The following is an 8,947-nucleotide window of genomic DNA, read 5'->3' as shown; positions in this document are numbered from 1 at the left end:
TTCAAGGACAGAGACAGAAAGTTCCTGAAGGACAGCAGACATGGAGGACACACGGAGAGGAGAGTGTTTGTTTCCTCGGTCTCCTTTCATCTGGAGTGGAGTTGAAACAGAGGATGCAGAGGGGGCGACATCGAGCTCTGACCCCGAACCACGCAGGTGCTCCGAGTGCATCATCGCTGAGTGCGTACGTGTGGAAGATAAAAAACAAAACAAAACACACGTACCAGGATCAGCCCGCGGCACAAACAAACAAACAAAACTCAGTTCATATGGACACTGTTGTCATGACAACTGAAAAAAGTGTCCATTTCAGTCTCCTTCAGAACAAGTTGACATCTTCAAAGTGTTCGTTTTGTCCGAACAGCCATCTAAAACCACTCAAAGCTATCCCAGCATGCACTGGGTGAGAGTCTTAACCCCCGAACCCAAAGAGACGTCATTTACAGCAATAAGAGAAAAATGATGCAGCGACCATCAGAGAAGCTGAAAACTGTTGAAGTTTATTTAAAAAAAAAAGCCAAACATGAAACTGATCATCAGAATGAGTGAAACTGTTCTGTTGTGGAAACAGAATTTGGGACATTCCAAATGAAACCAATTTGCTTTATAAAAAAGAAGTCTCCCCTGTTCATGATCTCAGATTTGATTCATAATATGAAAAATCCAGGACATTATCTTCATATTCTAAATAGTTTTCCTTCCAGAAGGGTTTGAGGGCATGGCACTTTTTGGGACCAATTTTTTTTTTGCCATCTGTGAAAGGCCATATCTCTAAAAATACGTATAACTGATAATACCTTAGATCTTTCAATTATTTCTCACCTGTACCTATTGCTCATTTTAAGCCCAATGAAAATAATTTTTGGTCAACAGTAGAACGACACAAAAATCCAATGATGAAATCCAAATTTTCATCTAGATTACAACTTTCCTTCCAGACTTGATTTGGCGGGGTCAGACCCACTTTGAGCCAAATACTTCCACATTATAAATCATTCAGGATACTTATTTCTGCATTAAAATGTTCCTTTGATTTCACCAGAGCCTCAGCATGGGAGGGTACTCGAAAAATGGGTTTTTGAAAACAAAAACACTGTTCTTTGAACATTGGTAAACTATATAAACTATACAAACAATGAAACTTCTTCATTCATCAGCACCTCAAAATATTCCTCCCACCTTCTCAAGACACTCTCCACGCTTGTCAGCACATTAGCATCTGTGTCTTTTACCCTCCCAACCTGCTGCACAAACTTTCCAGCTGTGTTCCTTTGTCTGGCTAATCGATACAAATCCTTTTCTCCTTCCTTTGTGTTTAACTTCTTGAACATCTCGCTATATGTCCTTTCTTTGGCTTTTCTCCCTGTACTCCTGTCTACTTTCTTCATCTCTACGACTATCCCAATTCTTTTTTGCCAGCCTCTTCCTCCTTATACTTATACAAGTCTCCTTGTCTTCCTTCCGCTGTCCAGATGTCACACCCAGTACCTTCCTTGTGGTCTCCCTCACCACATCTGGAGTACTTTTCCAGTTGTCCAAAATCTCTTCACCTGTGCCTCTCTCACCTTCTCCCTGAATTTCACACAGCAGTCTTCATCCTTCAGCTTTTTAATTTTGGGCTTGTTTTTGATGCTACAGTTGCTTATATTTGTCTCCTCGTCAAGTTGTAACAGTTTGTAGTCATTATTTCCATTTCCCATGATGCCACACTTGTGGTCTAAAGCACCTGTCATTGTTCATCAGGTCGCCCAGGTGCCCTATTTGGAACATACACATATAAATGCTGAACACTGACATGTCAAAATTGTGTGTTTTACCAACAGGCGCTAACCACACTTAGCATTAGCTAACCCATGATGGCAGTTGTGGTTAGAGTTAGCCTACGGGCTCATACGCTAATCACCAACATTTACTTTCAGATGACTCATCATGTTGATGAAATCAAGTCTTGCACAAATAGTGGCCTGAAACGTAAACTTTAATCGCTGCTGGTCAAATGGCAGACATGTAGGAAATGCTAATGCTAGAGGCTAACCCACATGCAAAACAATGATATTAATATTCCCATTTTAATGTTGTTCTTTTGCATTGTCAGCAAAAAAAGTGATGCAAATTATCAGTTTAACTACCTGCTAGTTTCACAAACAAGCTATCAGCTACAGCTAATTTGACCACGTGAATAAAAGGGCCGTTACTAATCACTAGATTTATAACCAGTTCAGACTTTGTGTCTGGATCAAGTGATCTTGCTGTCTGGCTCATAACAAAATGGTCAGACATCTGTAACCACGGTAACATGAAACAAACACGCCAGCCTTTAAATCAAAAATCGTTTTAAAAACGCCTCTTTCAGCTTCAGATTGTGTTTCAATAACCGGCGGCTCTTATTGGCCGTGATTTCACCTTTTCTAGATTCACACACATCTCTGGAGGTCATGTTTGCTGTCATAATTAGCACTTTAATCACCACAGAAGAGACAGCGAGCTGATTGCAGCCGCCACTCAACAATCACTGAAGTGAAGAGTGGACGCCTTGTTTGCCATCAAGAACTCCAAGTCGCCAACACGCCGTTTTACCCACACACACAAAGTGACACAAACCTGTTATGGAGTCTTTTGAGATGCACATTCGGCCTGTTGAAGGGAAAAAAAGAGTATTAAGAGCGATAAGAAGAGGCTAATGCTACAGTCAAGACTGGGGTTTAGCAACAAGAAGTTAATCTGTGTAGCCGACCAAAATGTGTGCGACTGGAAGCTGGACACGACTTTTTCTGGGACATGCTGTTGCTATCATGTTGCTACTGTGGAGTAAATGATCACAAACAGATGTTCAACAATACAACTGAAAGGATTACTTACTGAGTCAAATCAATAAGTAGATTGACCTTAATTATTCTATCAACAAATAGATGTAGATGACGTTATTTGCGGGGGGGGGGGGGGGGGGAGCAAGCTTATTTCTGTGACAACTACATGCTAACTAGCTAAGCTAACATGGGGAGTCACTAAAGTGACAGCGAGTTAGTGCTGTCACTAAGCTGATAAGAGTTATTTGAAGGAAATAGATCTTTAATTTCCAATGAGATGATGACTTGTTTTTTGAACAACCTATCAGATTTTATTCCACGAAAAGGCTATGGCCTTTCAGAAACTCTGAGAAAATATACAGCAAAGAGTTAACATTTAACACTCACTCACTCACACACTCATCTTCAACTGCTTAGTCCAATTAAGGGTCGCTGGAGTCTATCCCAGCAGTCATAGAGCGCGAGGCGGGTTCACCCTGGACAGGACACCAATCTGTCACAGGGACACAAACAGAACAACAAACAGTCACACTCCCACGCACACCTACGGACAATTTATAGATTCCAATCAAGTCCAAAATACAGTCAGTAACTATAAGACTGAAAAAAAAATGTAGAAAGAAAAAGAAAACAAAATGGTAAAGAAAATATAGAAATCAGACCAAGTGAGAAAAGAGAGATAGAAACTAAAATATCAAAATAAAAAATATAGACAACAAAAACAAGTGAAAAAAAAGACAAAAACACTATGAAATGTAAAACATAAAGTAAAAAAATATGGATATTAAAAATCAGACAACAAAACAACAGATTAAAAAAGATAAATAAACATACATCAAAATAGGCCAAGAAAATTAGAAGTGAAAGAGAAAAATCTGAGTAACAACAGACAAAATAAAAAGACAGAAACTTCACAAAATGTAAAAAAAAAAAGAAGAAAAAAAAAAAAACATGTTAGAAAATTATGGAAAATAAAAATCAGACCAGCTGTTGTTGGCTGTGACAGCAGCAGCCGCTCACTGTGACTGCACGAGGCATCGAATGTTCTAAATTTTCATGTTTTTCTGCTTGACAGGGTGTCAAAAACAAACCGGATGATTCTGAGCTTTAACGAGGATGAAAGCTTAAGGATGAAGACAGAGTTTTATATCAGATAAGTGTGATACAGTGTGAGCTGTTAACACACACACACACACACACACACACACACACACACACACACACACACACACACACACACACACACACACACACACAGTGACATCACTGATGTGTTTTTGACAAACTGGACTAAATGATGCTCCTCACTGCAGTGCGGCATTCAAACACCGACATATACAGCACTTGCTCCTGATTGGTCCAGACTGAGCACAATGATGTGTTTACTGATGCTGACTTGTTTTTCAGAGCTCCCCCTCCCCCCAGTGCCAAGCCAAGATTTAGAAACACACACACACACACCAACAAAAAAGGGGGGCTGTCTTGGAGGCCCCGCCATCCCCCAAGTTGAACTGAAAGTAGCAGGACGGCAGTGACAGGGTGATGGTGGGGGTGATGATGGGGGTGATGATGGGGGTGATGGTGTGGGTGATAGTGGGGGTGATGGTGGGAGTAATCGTTGGGGGTGATGGTGGAGGTGATCGTTGGGGTGATGATGGGGTGATCGTTGGGGTGATGGTGGTGGTGATGGTGGAAGTGATCGTTGGGGTGATGGTGGTGGTGATGGTGGAGGTGATCGTTGGGATGATGGTGGGGGTGATGGTGGGGTGATGGTGGGGGTGATGATGGTGGTGATGGTGGGGGTAATCGTTGGGGTGATGGTGGGGGTGATGATGGTGGTGATGGTGGAGGTGATCGTTGGGGTGATGGTGGGGGTGATGGTGGGGTGATGGTGGGGGTGATGGTGGAGGTGATCGTTGGGGTGATGGTGGTGGTGATGGTGGAGGTGATCGTTGGGGTGATGGTGGTGGTGATGGTGGAGGTGATCGTTGGGATGATGGTGGGGGTGATGGTGGGGTGATGGTGGGGGTGATGATGGTGGTGATGGTGGGGGTAATCGTTGGGGTGATGGTGGGGGTGATGATGGTGGTGATGGTGGAGGTGATCGTTGGGGTGATGGTGGGGGTGATGGTGGGGTGATGGTGGGGGTGATGATGGTGGTGATGGTGGAGGTGATCGTTGGGGTGATGGTGGTGGTGATGGTGGAGGTGATCGTTGGGGTGATGGTGCTGGTGATGGTGGAGGTGATTGTTGGGGTGATGGTGGGGGTGATGATGGGGTGATGATGGTGGTGATGGTGGGGGTAATCGTTGGGGTGATGGTGGGGGTGATGGTGGAGGTAATCGTTGGGGTGATGGTGGGGGTGATCGTTGGGGTGATGGTGGGGGTGATGATGGGGTGATGATGGTGGTGATGGTGGGGGTAATCGTTGGGGTGATGGTGGGGGTGATCGTTGGGGTGATGGTGGGGGTGATGGTGGAGGTGATCGTTGGGGTGATGGTGGAGGTGATCGTTGGGGTGATGGTGGGGGTGATGGTGGAGGTGATCGTTGGCGTGATGGTGGGGGTGATGGTTGGGGTGATGGTGGGGGTGATGGTGGAGGTGATCGTTGGGGTGATGGTGGGGGTGATGGTGGGAGCAATCGTTGGGGTGATGGTGGGGGTGATGGTGGAGGTGATCGTTGGGGTGATGGTGGAGGTGATCGTTGGGGTGATGGTGGGGGTGATGGTGGGAGCAATTGTTGGGGTGATGGTAGGGGTGATGGTGGAGGTGATCGTTGGGGTGATGGTGGAGGTGATGGTGGTGGTGATGGTGGAGGTGATGGTGGTGGTGATGGTGGAGGTGATCGTTGGGGTGATGGTGGGGGTGAAGCTTTGACCCACATTCCTGTAAGTGTTTTTGTCCTGGAGGAAAGAGAAGATTCTCCTGATTTATTATCCTGTGGGTAAAGTTAGAAACACCTTCAGACAGAAGCAGAAACGGGTTGTAAAAAGAGGAAAACGGACTTTGGAGACTTCCGTGGTTTTTTTTTTTTTTTTTTTTTTCTTTTTTTTGGAATAAGTCCAGTTTTGTTTGCACACAGTTCTCCTTTTCTGAAGAATCCAAAAAAAATGGGCCAATCTTCAGTACCCTCAGGCAGGGGCGCCACCAGGGATTTTGGGCCCCATGAACAGAAATTTTACTGGTCCCCCCCCATATTATTTTGTCAGTATTATAATTGTACGAGGTCTATTAGAAAAGTATCCGACCTTATTATTTTTTTCAAAAACCATATGGATTTGAATCACGTGTGATTACATCAGACATGCTTGAACCCTCGTGGGCATGCAAGAGTTTTTTCACGCCTGTCGGTTACGTCATTCGCCTGTGGACAGTCTTTGAGTGAGGAGTGGCCCACCCTCTCGTCATTTTTTCATTGTTTAGGAATGGCTCAGAGACTGCTGCTTTGTTTGATAAAAACTTTTTCAAAACTGTAAGGCACAACTGAGTGGACACCATTCGATAAATTCAGCTGGTTTTCGGTAAAAATTTTAACAGCTGATGAGAGATTTTGGTCTGGTAGTGTCGCCGTAAGGACAGCCCACGGCGCCTGACGGCGATCTGCGCTTCGAGGCGGCAGCGTCTCGCCGTTTCAAGTTGAAAACTTCCACATTTCAGGATCTGTTGACCCAGTAAGTCGTCAGAGAACAGAGAACTTTCAGAAGAAGTCGGCATGAGGAGTTTATTCGGACATTCCATTGTTAACAGACATTTTGTAATGAAAGAACGTGCGGGCAGAGTCGCATGTCAGGCCGGACCCGACCGCGGGGGGTCGCGACAGGAAAAACACCTCTGTTGGAAACCTTAACGGACAAGTTGGAACATGCCCAAGCTGTTAAACAATTTCTCAGTTACTCACTTGTTGAAAGCCATCAAAAGCCGCCTGAATTTTACAAATGGTTTTCAACACGGAGGTGTTTTTCCTGTCGCGACGCACACAGATTCGCCGAGTTGTTTCCATGAGGACTCGGCGAATCTGCGCGCACGTCTTTCATTAAAAAATGTCCTTAAACAGTGGAATGTCCGCATAAAGTCCTCATGCCGGCCTCTTCTGAATCTTCTCTGTTCTCTCACGACGTCCTGGGTGAATTAAGCCTTAAATTAGGATGATTTCAGGTCGAAACAGGCCGACGACGGCGCCTGGAAGTGCTGCAGGACGTCCTGCTCTGTGGGAAGTCCTTACAGCGACAAAAACACCCCATAATCTCTCATCAGCCGTTAAACTTTTCACTGAAAACCAGCTAAATTTCTCAAATAGTGTCCACTCGGATATTCCTCACAGGTCCAGAAAAAATTTTGATAAAGCAACGCGCGCCGTCTCGAGTAGCGTGTGAAACAAAGGAATTCAGCCGAGAGGGCGGGACCACATCTCACTCAAGGCCTGCCCACAGGGAAATGACGTCACTGACACGCGTGAAAAAACTCACGCATGCGCACGAGGGTTCAAGCATGATTGGTGTAATCGCACGTCATTCAAATCTATATAGTTAAAAAAAAAATAAAAGGGTCGGTTTATTGTCTAATAGACCTCGTATTGGGGGCCTCTCTGGGCCCGTAGAATCCTTCTCCTTATTCTCCTCTTTTTGGCACCCAGACCCAATCCAGACCCACAACAGCTGTTTAATTCACATTTCTCAGCACTGACTTTTAACTCAATATGAAGCAAATGCAGTCACATCCAGTCACCACCAGATGGCGCCACCAGCAGTGGCTCTGTGGTGTGATCGCTCCAGGATTTTGAACTCCTTTCTAAGTATGCTGGATAAACCTTTTTTCCAATTCCCATGACAGACTGTTGCAGTCAGTAAACTCTGGTTCCTGAAGTCTGGATCAGGATTATGGTCCCATGTTTTTGAGCGCCTTGGGGCAACTGTTTGTTGTGATTTGGCGCTATACAAGAAAAAAGTTGATTGATTGATTGATTGATGTTTCCCTTCAGCTTTGGGCTGATTTCTGTCTCTCAGACCCGAGCCTGTTTGTGGACTGTCCCTCCTGTCTGCCAGGTTCTGCTAAACAGTAAAAGCTGTTTTAGCGTCCTTCACTGAAAGTCATTGAGAGAGGATTTTTTTTTTACAATACTGATACATGTACACAAAAAATGGTACTGATCCTGAACATTTCATTAAACTCTTCTGAAAGAAATGTAATTGAAGCTTAATGCATTATACTTTAAACATGAACTTTATTTCAAATAACTTTAACTATAACCATCAACATACATCATGCTGCCTTCACTCTGATTGGTAGTTGCCATGATGCAGTGCTCAGAATTTGCATACAATAGACTTCTCATCCACTTGTGTCTTGCAGCTGTAAAACATCCACTCTGATTGAAAATAAACAACAGCTGGTTATTTTGTCTCTGTTCCTTGTACCTAATGTGACCAAGGGGTGATGGGGTCCCAACCATGCTTGACAGTATTGCAAACAATCCCACTGACAAACCCTCTGCTGGGCAGACTACATAATGACACCACTTCCAACAACCAAAGTGTTTTAATCTGCAAAATTAATGCCGATATCGACATGTGCACGAGGCTCACATCGGCTGATATTATTAGCCAACTGAGATATCGGCCAGGGTCTATACATCACTGAGGCATCCTTCGAGATCCTCTCTGTAGATCATGGACATGATAGTCCACAGTGCCCTCAGCCTCACTGCAGAATTCTCGCAATGTTACAATTTAAACAACAGAAAGCAGTCATTGTTCCGTGACTATAGGACACGTCAGTCAAAGGTTTTGTCCTCTGAAGACCTTTTTTTTAGTGATGAACAAAGACATGTTTTGTTTATGAGCTGGATAATCATGAAATCCTGTTATCAGGGCTTTCGGAGCAGAACATCCAAGTTCTGCAGAAGCTTCTTCTCCACTGCAGTAAGACTCCTGAAGTCAGGAGAAGGCGAAATGACAAAGAAATGTTGAATCTTAAATCTTCAGTCTTAAAACATCCAAACCCCCAAGTTGTGTCACAGCAGGGAACCTTTGGCGAGCGAGTCCATGGTCCCGGACATGTTTGGGGGGGTCAAATGTGGGAGGGGTTTTGGTTTTTGGGGTGGGCCCATCTTCTTACAGAGCTCCTTATTCTCTGAGCTTCCT

This window comes from Thalassophryne amazonica, chromosome 13, assembly GCF_902500255.1.
Source record: "Thalassophryne amazonica chromosome 13, fThaAma1.1, whole genome shotgun sequence".
NCBI classification, from domain to species: Eukaryota; Metazoa; Chordata; class Actinopteri; order Batrachoidiformes; family Batrachoididae; genus Thalassophryne; species Thalassophryne amazonica.
This window is presented reverse-complemented; position numbering follows the sequence as displayed.